This window comes from Kogia breviceps, chromosome 16 (assembly GCF_026419965.1).
Source record: "Kogia breviceps isolate mKogBre1 chromosome 16, mKogBre1 haplotype 1, whole genome shotgun sequence".
NCBI lineage: Eukaryota > Metazoa > Chordata > Mammalia > Artiodactyla > Physeteridae > Kogia > Kogia breviceps.
In genome coordinates, this window is record NC_081325.1 from 32,633,802 (window position 1) to 32,649,130 (window position 15,329).

The window sequence follows — 15,329 nt, forward strand, 5'->3', positions numbered from 1 at the left end:
GAAAAAAACAAACAACCCAATTGAAAAATGGGCAGAAGACCTAAATAGACATTTCTCCAAAGAAAACATACTGATGGCCAAGAGGCACATGAAAAGCTGCTCAACATCACTAATTATTAGAGAAATGCAAATCAAAACTACAATGAGGTATTATCACCTCACACCAGTTAGAATGGGCATCATCAGAAAATCTACAAACAACAAATGCTGGAGAGGGTGTGGAGAAAAGGGAACCCTCTTTCACTGCTGCTGGGAATATAATTTGATACAGCAACTAGGGAGAACAGTATGGAGGTTCCTTAAAAAACTAAAAATAGAATTACCATATGATCCAGCAATCCCAGTGCTGGGCATATACCCAGAGAAAACCATAATTCAAAAAGACTCATGCACCCCAATGTTCATTGCAGCACTATTTACAATAGCCAGGTCATGGAAGCAATCTAAATGCCCATTGACAGATGAATGGATAAAGAAGATGCAGTACATATATACAATGGAATATTACTCAGCCATAAAAAGGAATGAAATTGGGTCATTTGTAGAGACATGGATGGATCTAGAGACTGTCATACAGAGTGAAGTAAGTCAGAAAGAGAAAAAGAAACATCGTATATTAACGCATATATGTGGAACATAGAAAAATGGTATAGATGAACCAGTTTGCAGGGCAGAAATAGAGATACAGATGTAGATAACAAACATATGGATGCCAAGGGGGGAAAGTGGTGGGGTAGGGGTGGTGGGGTGATGAACTGGGAGATTGGGATTGACATATATACACTAATATGTATAAAATGGATAATTAATAAGAACCTGCTGTATAAATAAATAAATAAAATTCAAAACAAAAACGAGGTTGCACCTACATATAAATATAGATTAAGTTGTCACTCAGTATAGTCCCATTTCCCAATAGCCCAGACTTTGTTGAAACAATGAGCTGCTGTTAGCTCAGAAACTAGGACCTAGAGTTGTCCTTCTCAGCTCTAGGTGAACTGTCACTAGCAAACTGACTAAAAATGAATGCATATAATCAATGCACACTTTAGGTTTTCTAAAAATTATTTTTTAAACGAAGAAATTTTCTAATGAAATTTCAGCCAATTATGTCTGGTCTGTTTGTTTGGCAGTTTTCGCTAATGTTGAAAGTATGTTTCAAGCTAGTCTAAGTAAATAGTCTGGAAGGATAAGGATTGAAAATGAATCTTTCCAATCTACTGGTTCATGCTGTCACAATTTTTTTTTTTTTCTTGGACTCTGGTGTGTGGTTTTTAAAGAACTTTTTATACCTTAAAAACAGCAATTCTGTCCATGTTCTGTATTGCTAAAAATTTATTTACAGTCAATAAGACTTACATTACCTATTTAACATCATTTTTTATTTTATATATCTGTTATAATCAGATATTAGAAATATTTTCATTTTAGAGAAAAACAAACATCAAAAAAGAACCAAAATGAAAAATATGAGCCAGTTAGTTGTGAATATTCCTGGAATTGACATCAACATTTTAAGACTTTTTTTCACATTGAAACCTGATATTAAAAGGTGAGAGAGATTACCCCCAGACCACTGTTTCCAAAATTTTTGTTCTCCAACTAGGGATATCTTACAAACACAATAATCATCTTAGAAATTTGTTTAAAAACAGAGAACCTACCCCCAGAGGCTCTGCTTCAGTAGGTCTGGAATGAGGCTTCCCAATGATTATGACACACAGCAAGGTTTGGAACCACTGATAGTTTTTCTCATTATGTATAATTTATAGAGTGCTAGTTTCTGGCTTTTGACTAATCATTTTCATGTAATGACTGACAAGGAGAAAAATGAGTCTAACTTTAAAAAATTTAAACTTGAACTATCATGCAAAAGTTATAAAATCATGCTAAGTTTCAAAAAAAAAAGGAAAAAAGAATGTATAATTAGTAGGTGGAATCATTAATTTTTCACCAGTTTTCTTAGGAGCAAATTGCTTAATGCTGGGCACAAAGAAATAGAATGTTGAACTGTGAATAAGACATGTTTGGCTAAAAATAATTGAGAAATAACTGTAAAAATGAGCCAAAGTGTAAACCACAAAACTACTAAAAAATATCTAACAGGTTTCCAAGGTGATCCATGTTTCCAATTACCAATACATGAAAAAAAAAAAAAACCCACAAAAAACTGCCACCATTATTCAGGACTGTCAGTGAGGTGTATGTACTTAAGGAAGGGACTTCCCGATAATGTCCTGGGAAGGCTTGACTGTGGCACAGATCAAGAATCTTCTAATAAATATCCATATGAGGTACAGATTTTGCAGCTAGATTTTTAAATCAGGCTGCCTCCATCTATGTATTGCTAGAATGGTTCATCCGCCTTCCAGGGAGAATCACAGTGGGACATACCTTCTTCGAGCTTCCTTGATTTAAAAGGAGGGACAAGGAGTGAGTGGTTTGAGCTGAGGTTAAAAACTAATTTTAAAATTTAGGTCACTCATTCCCTCATTTTCCCAGTGGGGTGGTTCTTTTAAGCCATCAGGAAGTGATGTCTTCCCTGCTGATGCCCACCTCAGAAGAAACCTCAAGCTGAAATGGAGGTCCACCTAACTTCATGAGTGCTCAGACACATCTCCTCTTGGGTTTCCTGACACACACCCTAGGAGGCGCTGGAGGCCAACTATGTCACATGTGATCTATCATTTCAGGAAGTGATTATCCTGTCACCCACACCAGACTGAGGCCAGGAGAAGCAGCTTGGGCCCTGGATTCCATCTCATCATATTCAACTCCTCCTTCCCAGGTGATAGTCCTTGTTGTAAGACTCACTCCAATCAAGTAACCTGATTCTAAAAGCCTGTGTACTGTCACTTCCACTAGAAGTTGTTTGGGAATGCTTTGGTTTGTTTGGCCCTAGTGAGCAAGATGTTGGCATGCTGTAACGCTAAAAGCAAAGGCCTACAGAGAACCCAATAAGACAAGCTGGGCTGCAGGTTTCTACACTGGGAGGCTCTGGAACACAATCAGCAGTGGTCTGGTTCTGCCCGTGGAAGAAAGTTGGTGGGGGCTCTAGGTGCCACAAAGAGCTGGCTTTCCGGTTGAGGTTTAATATTCATATGATGTGCTTTCAGAACACTGCTTGATATCAGAGCACTCCTCATTCCATATTCAGGTTTTAGGACTTTCATCTCTCTGGCCATTAAGAGAAAGAACTTCGGTTGAGTGAGGATGGATGGTCTACTCTGATTTCCCCAGAGGGCTACTGTAGACCAATCATGATGGAAATCTATCATGCTGTTTATCATCCAGTCCACTGCTAAGCTATATGTTAACACAAATTCTCTCTACCAAAAAAATAAAAGAAAAAAAATGGATGTGCAGCCTCATGGTAAGGTTAGACTTCATTTATTCTCTGAACACGATGGGAGAAGCCATGATTGGTAGTAAATTTGACAGTAAGGAACTTTGTTGACTGAGGAATTAAGAGCATTAATAATAAATAAGCTCTTTTCTCATTTATTATACTGAGAATGCAGTGTTTTAGAAGTACAACCAAATATTTTAAAGTTGAGGATTTAGTAAAAATAACCTTTAAAAGAATATTCCAAAAAAGCTTATTAAGGAATATCTGAGATACTTTGCATATAAAATTCACAAAAAAGATATATATATTTAAAAAATAGTACTTATTATATAGTTTATAGGCATTTTCTTGTCTTAATTAAAAATTATTAAAAGAAGAAAACAGTACGTCTTAGAAAATTTCAACAAACAAATTTCAAGTCTTTCCTGCTTGGAATTTATGGATGGAATATCTAACCAATGGGATGGGACTAATTTGTTTAGTGTTTGAAGCACACAAATGACTTATTATGATCACTATCATAGGACACTAATTTCTTTCAGGGCACTGAATGATATTCAGGTAGTTGCCTCCCTGGAAAGAGCAGGACAAGCAATAAAAATAGTAAATACACATAGAGTTCTTTCAAGGAAAAAAAAACAACAACATTGAATTGAAAGGCCTTCTTTCCCTACTTGCCAGTAAAAAGAGGAATCTGTAGTTATGATAGGGCTATCTTTATATTAATTTTGACCATCTCAATACAAACAAATATAAAGCTATGGTGAGGAATAGCTTGTCAAAACAAGCCTATGATATTAGTTCCTCTACATTTTAAGGACATTTCAGCCAGGATGTACCTTTAGTCTATTCAATTAAGAGGCACATACGTTAAATTTATACCTAAAAAAGTACTTTGAAATTTATTACTATGTTTACACAGTAGCTGCTTTAAAAAATCTCATGAACTTGACCATTTTTAAGGATCAATACACTTTTAAAGGGAAGATATAATAGTATAATTGTGCCTCACATGTTTTCTCTTACCATAATAATATTTTTTTCTTCCCCAAGTACCTATAGCAATTAGGCTTTACAATGAATTATGAGCCAGGTTAATAACATTTTCTCAAATTAAAGTAGCATGAGAGAGCACACAATTGGTATATATCACTTGGTTATTTATTTTTCAAAAGGGGTCTGTTCTCATTTATGTTGAGTTGACTTTCAGTTTCAACTCATTTCTGGCAACTAAATCATAAGTCTCTAAAAATAAGGTTTTATAAAGAGAGGGGGTAGTTACCAGTATTAACTGAATCTAATACCTATATGAATTACAATTGGTTGGTTCCAGCCAAATGAATTATTTTACCTTAGGCCACAGTACTGCAGTTTCAGATGGAAATAAAAGGAAGAACCATTGATCTGTCTCCTACAGCCTCGGGGCATTCCAGTACTGCATTTAGCCTGGATAAACAGTTGTTATGATATGCCTACCACCTACCTCTGAGGGAGTGCTGTCAAATTAATCTCCATGTCATCAGTACCTTCTCAACAGGTTTTAAACAGTCTTCTCTTTTTCTCTAAGTCCCAGATCAACAGTTGTCAAGGTCTGAGTCAAGCTGTGCTTCTGCCCACATAGTGGCACTGTCAGCACTGTCAGCTACTCAAATAATTTTTTAAGCAGAGCAGCCGGTTGCCTTCAGCAGCAATGCTTTTGGGGGCACTTCGTGCTGTTCACCCAGTCTCTGGCTGCTCTACAACTGTGCTAGTTAAGGGATCGACAGAAGGAACAACAAATGGCTACAATTAGCATTCGCCCTGCTCCCGCAAAAGAATTTCATTGCTATGGCAACGGGAGTTGCCCAGACAACATAGGGCTTTGGCTGAGAATAGTGTACTGCATTATACCAAGTACAGAACAAAATAGCCAGAGATCAGGCTCTCGCTTCACGGCACAAAGATCTCTGCCACCATATTTAAGTTTAATTAACGAGAGCTGATTTCTTAATTTCGTAAGACAAGGTTCTGCCTGCTAATAGCCTGAAACAAAATATCATTATTGATCCATTCTTTTAAAACTCCAGTAAATCAGTAATCAGTAATCAGTGATCACATTAGGTGATCACATTAGATTCGTCTTAACTTGATTTTTTCTATTTCCTACCTTAAGAGGCAGCCTTTACTTATATTGCTGTAACAGTGTTATTTACAAACTCATTTTCCCCTCAATCAGTTTCTATGATAGAAATGTATACAATGTTTGAAAAATTAACATGAGCTTCCTTACACCTGGATATTCAACCAAGCCTTAGATGTGTGTAACTTTAGGAAGGCACAACAATATCTAAGCAATTTATATTAAGAGCTACAATCGTACAGTTATAGAAAATCATTTAAAATCAAACAGAAGCCTGTTTATCACTGTTTTTAAAGTAAACTTTTAAAGCTGAAAATATCTTGAAATCGGTTTGGTAGTAGTACAAGTAAAATGGAAAAAATTAATCTAAATGACACAGAAATAAGCTACCTTGGCTACCACTAAATGGCTCTGCATCAAGCTACATAATTGGATCAGCCCCACTCATAGTCATGTAAACCATTCCATGGATCTGATCCAGGAGCACTTTTTAATGAGCCATGAAGGCGAGGATGTGCAGGCAGCACGGGACAATGAGGCTAGTTGCTATTATTTGGCAGATGACGATCTTCATTTCTAAAATTTTCAAAACTCAAATATTTCCCCCTCCCAAACCAACGTTCCTGTCATCATGGGACCAAATATTATCATCAATAATAACAGTTAACATTTACTGGATGCACAGTGTTTTGTATGGCTTGTTAAATTCAGTTTTCACAATTACCCTATAAGGTGGACATAATTTCCACCCACTGACATATGATGAAACCAAGGTGCAAAGAGATTCAGTAACTGCCAGCATATAAGCAGAAAAGCTGAAATTCAAAAATAGGTCTATCCTATAGTAGTCTCTTTATTTCAGCTATATTGTATTACACCACAACTACTAATGTAGTAATTTTAAAGCTTCAGTCTTTTTTGAGAACAACAGTAAGTACAAATTCTAAAATGGGAAAAATCTAAATGAAAACAAAATTAGCAGTACATATAATAAGCATAATGATGCTCAGTTTAGTCAGATTTCTTAATTATCTGGGGATATGGATTAGTCGGTGTGAAGAGAGAGAGAAATGAACTCTCACTGAGCATATTAGTTACTGGTTTTGGTACAAAATGTCTGAAAACATACATATAAACAATCTGACCAGAAATTGTATCCCTTAACTTGTGTAGACACTTATTTTCATTTTATAAAAGATTATTTTAAATTTATTATTTATTTGTTTATTTTTGGCTGTGTTGGGTCTTCGTTGCTGCGTGCGGGCTTTCTCTAGTTGTGGCAAGTCGGGGCTACTCTTCGTTGTGGTGCGCGGGCTTCTCATTACGGTGGCTTCTCTTGTTGCAGAGCATGGGCTCTAGAGCGCAGACTCAGTAGTTGTGGCGCAAGAGCTTAGTTGCTCCGCGGCATGTGGGATCTTCCCGGACCAGGGCTCGAACCTGCGTCCCCTGCATTGGCAGGCAGATTCTTAACCACTGAGCCACCAGGGAAGCCCATAAAAGATTATTTTAAAAAGTAAACACTTTATTAGTAGTAAATAGCTGTTAATGAAAAGTAAGATTATTTTATTGTCTGGTAGAAATAATCCTGCTTTATAGCTTTTAAATGATATCTCCAGATTTCAGGTCATACAGTATTACTTAGCACGTCAGTTAATGCCAGGTCAAAGAACAAAAACAAATAATTTTAGAGTTAAATTGTTTATATATGTAGATAAATAAAATTGACTAAGTCTAATTTTAGTCCAATCTAATGGTAAAAGGCAAATATTAGAAGACTTAGCAGGAAATTCAGCTTCTATTTTCATGAATCACTGGATATTCATTTATGTAATTCTAATTTAAGAAAACAAGAGTTTTTGTAAATCATTAAACTTCAGACAAAACGCAGTACAAACGCAGTGCTCTTTTTTTATAGTCATAAAAAATGCAATAGTAATGGAAGCCTGAAAAATATAGTTTTTTATCAAACTGATATTTCGGGACTCAAAACTATTACATAGGGAAAATTACTTCATTTTGAACATGTTTGAGCAGTGGCAGTATTGAGATTTTTGAGATAGAAAAACAATGTGTAAAATGACAGGGGAGAAAAGCAAGATCCTCCATGACACTGCCTGATGGCCAGTATTTTCCAAATAATACCTACGTTTAATTTGACCATAATTAAACGTCATTTATAATGAAATAAACACATTAAAAAGGTACGTGCAAAGAAACTCCAGTGCAGTTGTAGCTTCTATTCAGTTTGGTATAAATATGTTCCTTGTACTTATGGATATTTTAGTATAATAGAAGCAAAATTGTAAAAGTGCCCACCAATACAAGATAAAAAAATTAAAGGAATGTATGTGAAAGCCCTCTGAAAACTGTAAATGTGACATAAAAATGTGTGTTTCATCAAAAATGTGCTAGCTTTCAAAAGCTCAAAGAAATCACTCTTGATGTTTACTTATTTTAAGTAAACCAGTGGAGAAAAGAAGATGAAGTGCATAAATTGCCTCCACTTCTAACCCACCCCTTCCAATCTATCTCTATTTCTAAAACCCTCATCTAGGCCATCTCCAGCCTTCTTCTCCTGGGACACCTTCACTTTTCAGCTATTTTTAACCAATTTAAATACATGTTAAACTCAAGACAAAATTCCTCAGTTGATTGTTCCAATTTGCTCTGTCACAAAACAGGAAGTAAACACAACTTTTGTCTCCACTTTATCTTTCTGTACCCTAAATCATATTTTTGAGTGCATCTTCTATTCTAGAAAAAAGTAATTTGATTCTATTCAAGGATGGGCAGTATATTGAAGTGATTCAGAGAAGGGAATTTGCTGTCACATATCTGGGTTCAATTCCTAGCTCTGCCATTTATCAGCTTAATGATTTGGGGCAAGGATTACTTAACCTTTTTAAGCCTCTGAATGAGACAATGTAAATAATGCTCAACAATGTATAACACGTAGTAAGTGGTCAAATAGTGGCTTCTTCATTCTTTATGGAATCTTATTTTTTTGAAATAGATTCTCACTCCCCTCACCCTTTACGTCTGGGGCAACCTATTCTCTCTGTTTCTACCATTTAGCAATTAGCATCTTGTAGACAGAAGTCCTGAGTTTGAATCCTGGCTCTGCCACTCAGTTGTTATAATTATCTGCAAAAGAACCCTTTCCAATAATAAACATAGCACACTGAGAAAGAAAATCTAAACTATTTGCTTACATAAAAACATGCCTAAACGTGTAAAAACCAAAAGTTCCAGATTAGGGACAGACCCCAGACCAATCATCTCTGTGTCACTTAAATTGTTAATGATAAGCCTTGTCAAACCAAACCTTAAATAACTTCCACTATCAATTCCTCAATTAATTGATTCTTAATCATTACTATTTCTTTGAACTGTTATGTGTTAGGCGCTGCTGAGAATCTTCCATGCATTATCTGACACAAATTTTTACAACAAACCAAGGCAGAAATGATTAAAATCACATTTTATGGATGACAAAACTGAGGCACAAGGAGCAAGTAACTTGCTCAAGGTTACACAGCTAATAAGAGGCAGATGGTACTCTTGACCTCTATTCTCTACAGCCACAGTTAGTGTCACAACATCCACCTGACCAATGAACTGTAGATTCAATGTTCAATTTTTGTGTTTAAATGCTTATATGTCCTGTGTTGTTCATGCAGCTCATGTTAGATACACATTCTCCTTAGAGTTAAAACTACATAGAGTCAGATTCAGCACTTATTTTCAACTATTTAGAAGTCATGGAATTTGATTCAATAACACACAACCTCTAAGCACTAAATGAATGTTCACTGATAATGAAGAAAATGTGCGCAGCCAGAGCAAAGTCAAGGTAGCATCACACACACTCTAGAAATAATTTGCAATGAAATTATAAAATATTAAAACTTAATGAGTACAATCTCAATTAGGAAACTGAAAATCTGCTCATTAAACTTGCAGATGATACTTAGTTGGGCAGGGGTTAAACACTTTTGAAGAAAGAAGTACAATTTAAAATGACCTTGATAGATTAGAGAAATAGTTCATCAAAAACAGATAAAGTTCAATTAAGAGAAGAACAAAATGGCATACTTAAGAACCAAAAGCATACCACACAGATAAAAACGGGAATGAGTAGCTGGGCAAATTGATTGTGTGTGGGGGGAAACCCAAGCCACAAATGAAACAACCTGATTATCTGTTGGCAATATGGGCTATTCTTCTCTCTACCTATCAGTGTCTTACAACTCTGGCTGCACTTTGGAATCACAAGGAAAATTTTAAAAAATATTGTTCATCATGGACCAATTAAATCAGAATCTGTGGAAATAAGGTTCTATATTGGTGTTATTTAAAAACTCTTTAGGTGTATTTAATGTGGCCAAGGTTCAAAATGACTGGAAATTATAACCAATCATATCCTTTATATCCATATGAAGAGCCTTATGAAAATAATAACATAGCTGTTATGTGTGATTAGATAGTGAGATATATGTTCACAAACAGAAACTATTTAATAAAAAAATCTAATATTAATCAATCATGATTCCAAATACTCAAGAAACATGATGATAGAAGATCTGTGGTTCTCCAAGTGTGGTTCCTGGATGAGCAGCCTCTGGGAATTTATGAGAAATGCAAGTCTCATGCCTACCACAAACCTCCTGAATCCGTAACTCTGGGGTAGGCCTAGCAACCTGTGTTTGGATAAGCCTCTCAAGGGATTCTGATAGATGCTAAAGTTGAGAACCAAAGCTGTAAGCTAAGGAGTCAACTTTCTTCTGTTTTCTTATAGCATCTGTTTTCTCTTATAATTACGATTAGGATTGTTATATGCTTTCTTTTGTAAGCCATCCCAAATTCTTCCTAGAAGTAAGGTATATAAATTATAAATTAAAAAAAAAATCACATTTAGCAAAGTGCTCATAATGTATAAGCACTTCATTACTGAAATATCTTTTATTAAAAGGATTCATGTGATAAATTCAGTGAAAAAAAAATCTGTTGAAATTGATGCCAAAATTGTCCCGAAGAAGTTTGTTCGTTGGCTCAGTTTCTTTACCTTTCAACTGGCTCTGTTGGCATCAAGTAGACTAAGTTTAGTCACAAGCATCTATACAGATCTATTAGCTGCTGCCTAATGACCCAAAACACCCACTTTACCACTTTACCAATCCCTTTACCACTTATGTGCCACTGGGATTTAGGTCTGTCTCTGATTTCCATCCTTCTATCTCTAACTCATTACTCCAATAAATCAAGAGTTGGTTATATGTATTGTTAATAACAACCAAAATGTAAAAATAAAGCCTACTCCTGGACTAACAGCATTGAAAAATCATCACAAATAAACTAATAATAACTCCTCCTAGCTGAGAAATAAGACAGAAGAGATAACAACATTAAAATGTATGGTTTTTCCTTAATGGATGACATACTTTGAAAAGAAATACTGAGAAAGTTTCTTTCTTCCTCCTCTCTTTCTGATCTCCTTGCCCCTCACATTTTGTCAGTTATAATAAAAGACAGAAAAAGATATAATTTAATTGCAAATTAAAAATGCAAAACAATGAGATACTATTTTGTCTAATTGCTGAAAATTGTGAAACATCTAGTACTGTTGAAGGTCTGAGGAATGGACACAGTCACTGCATGCTGGTAGGAGTATAAATTAGTATAATCTCTTAACCATTCCCACATCAGTGTGGCAATATGAATAACAAAGCCTTAAAATTATTCATATCCATTAACATGTCCTGAATAAATAGTGCTGTTTATTAAACAGTAAGATGTTTTAAACCATATAAAGGTAAAACCCTAAAGAAGCTGGTTAAAAATGTAGGGCCCATCCTTACTATGGCATAGTCTAACATCACATTTTATAGAGAAGGAAGCATGGTAAGTAATGAACTTAAGAACACATACTTAGTAAACTACATATCTTTTTCCCCCTTCCATAAATTAGAATCAACTTTTAAAAACTAAGAGTATGGTTCAACTGCTATGGAAAACAGTATGGTGTTTTCTCAAAAAATTAAAAATAGAACTGCCATATGATCCAGCAATCCCATTTCTGGGTATATATCCAAAAGAATTGAAAGCAGGATCTTGAAGAGATATTTGCATTCTTGTGTTCATCGAAGTGCTATTCACAATAGCCAAGAAGTGGAAGCAGCCCAAATGTTCATCAACAGATAAATGGATAAACAAAATGTTGTACATATATACTATGGAATATTATTCAGCCTTAAAAAGGAAGGAAATCCTGATGCATGCTACAACATGGATGAACCTCAAGGACATTATGCTAAGTGAAATAAGCCAGTCACAAAAAGACAGATGCTGTATGATTCCACTTATATGAGTATCTAAAGTAATTAAGTTCATAAAAACAGAAAGTAGAATGGTGGTTGCCAGGGGCTGAGGGAAGGGGGAAATGGAGAGTTGTTGTTTAATGAGTTATAGAGCTTGAGTTTTGCAAGATGAAAATGTTCTGGAGATCTGTTTGTGCAACAATGTGAATATACTTAACACTACTGACCTATACATTTAGAAATTATTAAGATAGTAAATTTTATGTGTTTTTTTACCACAATTTAAAAAAATTTTAGTAAAAAAATAAAAATAAATAAAAACTAAGAGTAGCTTCTACTTCATATTAATTCTGGATCAATTTAAAACTACCTTAATTAATATGTTATTTGACCTTGGAAGATATGATACATTTTTTTTGTGACATATAAATGAAAGTAAACTTCTAGGAGAAATGTATACATTTATTCACTTAATCGGGATCTAACTCATCAATAGTAGAATCATGTGCATTGAACTGAATCTTTTCTTTAGTAATAGACTATGTATTCAAAAATAGTTTATAGGGCTTCCCTGGTGGCGCAGTGGTTGAGAATCCGCCTGCCAATGCAGGGGACACGGGTTCGTGCCCCGGTCTGGGAAGATCCCACATGCCGCGGAGCAGCTGGGCCCGTGAGCCGTGGCCGCTGAGCCTGCGCGTCCGGAGCCTGTGCTCCGCAAAGGGAGAGGCCACAACAGTGAGGCCCGCATACCACACACACACACACACACACACACACACACACACACACACACACACAAATAGTTTATAAAAGAAGCTACTCAAATTTTATCATAAAATTAAATCTAAATGCATTACAAGTTTGTTACTTTGAGAGTTCACTTCTGATACATGTTTATGAGTTACAAGTTGAGGACAAGGTTTTACGGCAATGGTTTACCACACTCAATATTTCCTGATTAATAGTAAATATTAGGGCATAATGGAATTTATATCAGGATTAGCGTTGGAAGGCCTAACTTCAAGACCCAGTTATGCCATCATGTGTTTATTCTTTCTTTCATGTATTCACATATTCACATATTCATTCATGTATTCACTCATTCACTCATTTATTAATTCATTCATTTTACAAATGGTTTTCTGAAGTTTTACCATGACATAGTCAGCTTTTCTAGAATAATGTTTTGTAGTGTCCCCAGTTCAGTCAGAAAAGCTAGAGGGGCCCTGGATTGCTCTCACATGACAACAAGGAGGAAAAGAAAATGGACAGGTACACCAAAGGGAATTTAACAGAAGAGGGTAAATAGGCAGCAGAGTCTACAACATGCTTGCTCTTTTAACATATATTGACCAGACCTGTCATTCTAAGGTCTCTCACTAGAACATCTGAGTGATGTGGAATATTATATTACTAGAAAGTAACACAGTCTTTCCTTTAATGGGTAGTTTGACGTAAGTGTTATGATGGAGTTCTAAGTTGTATCAAAATCTATTTATTCTCAATATGAAAAACACCTACAAGCCAATAGAAAAATATGCAGAAGACTTGAATAGGCACTTCACATAATAAGATATTCAAAAAGCCAAACGAACATGGAATGGTATTCAAGTTACTCATGAGGGAAAGGCAAATCAAAACCACAATGAGCTATCCTACCAGAATTGTTGAAATGAAAACTCTCATACACTGCTGATGGAAGTATAAACTGGTACAATCATTTTAGAAAACTGTTGGTCAGTATCTACTAAAGCTGAAGATATGCTTATCCACTGAAACAGCAATTACACATCTAGGTATCTTTCCTCTTTTTTTGGAGGAGTAAAATTGCTTTACAATGTGGTCTTAGTTTCTGCTGTACAATGAAGTGAATCAGCTATATGTATACATATATCCCCTCCCCTGTGGATATCCCCCCAACCCATCCCACCCATGTAGGTCATCACAGAGCACCTAGCTGAGCTCCCGGTGCTATACCACAGGTTCCCACTAGCTATCTATTTTACACATGGTAGTGTATTTATGTCAAACCTATTCTCTCAATTCATCCCACCCTCCCCTTCCCCCCGTGTCCACACGTCCATTCTCTAGTTCTGTGTTTCTACTCCTGCCCTGCAAATATGTTCATCTGTACCATTTTTCTATTTTCCACATATATGCATTAATATACGATATTTGTTTTCTTCTTTCTGACTTACTTCACTCTGTATGACAGTCTCTAGGCCCATCCGCATCTCTACAAAAGACCCAATTCCGTTTCTTTTTATGGTTGAGTAAATTCCATTATATATATGTACCACATCTTCTTTATCTATTCATCTCTCGATGGACATTTAGGTTGTTTCCATGTCCTGGCTACTGTAAATAGTATTGTAATGAGCATTGGGGTACATGTATCTTTTTGAGTTATGGTTTTCTCAGGGTATATGTCCAGTAGTAGGATTGCTAGGTCATATGGTAATTCTATTTTTAGTTTTTTAAGGAACCTCCATACTATTCTCCATAGTGGCTGTATCAATTTACATTCCCACCAACAGTGCAAGAGGATTCCCTTTTCTCTGCACCCTCTCCAGCATTTATTGTTTGTAGGGCACAAAAACAGAAATATAGATCAATGGTACAGGACAGAAAGCCCAGAGACAAACCCATGCACCTATGGTCAACTAATCTATGACAAAGGAGGCAAGAATATAAAATGGAGAAAAGACAGCCTCTTCAATAAATGGTGCTGGGAAAACTGGACAACTACATGTAAAAGAATGAAATTAGAACACTCTTTAACACCATACAAAAAAATAAAATCAAAATGGATTAAATACCTAAACATAAGACCAGACACTATAAAACTCTTAGAGGAAAACATAAGAAAAACACTTTTTCTTTTTTTTTTTTTCCGGTACGTGGACCTCTCACTGTTGTGGCCTCTCCCGTTGCGGAGCACAGGCTCCGGACGCGCAGGCTCAGCGGCCATGGCTCACGGGCCCAGCCGCTCCGCGGCATATGGCATCTTCCTGGACCGGGGCACAAACTTGTGTCCCCTGAATCAGCAGGTGGACTCTCAAACACTGCGCCACCAGGGAAGCCCAACACTCTTTGACATAAATCATAGCAAGATCTTTTATTACCCACCTCCTAGAGTAATGAAAATAAAAACAAAAATAGGCAAGCGGGACCTAATGAAACTTAAATGCTTTTGCATAGCAAAGGAAACCATAAATAAGACAAAAAGACAACCCACAGAATGGGAGAAAATATTTGCAAATGAAGCAACAGACAAAGGATTAATTTCCAAAATATACAAACAGCTCATGCAGCTCAATAGGTATATTTCTGACAGAGCCAGAAGACATGTATAAGAATGTTCTTAGCAGCACTATTTTAATAGCCCAAACCTAGAAACAATATAAATATCCATGAACAAAAGAAAAAAAAATCACATATTCAGAGTGGAATGCTAAATAACCATTAGAACAAATTACAACCTCACACAACAACATGGATACAAAGTGTAAGATTGTATTTATAAAAAGGACAAAGTAAGTCT

The 15,329-nt window shown here is 35.8% G+C and overlaps 1 protein-coding gene across 2 annotated transcripts in view; it reads right to left on the bottom strand.

The window, feature by feature from the left end:
* DIAPH3 (diaphanous related formin 3) overlaps positions 1 to 15,329 on the bottom strand; it is a 565,809-nt gene that overhangs the window by 102,931 nt on the left and 447,549 nt on the right. The gene's annotated exons all lie outside the window — the stretch shown is intronic.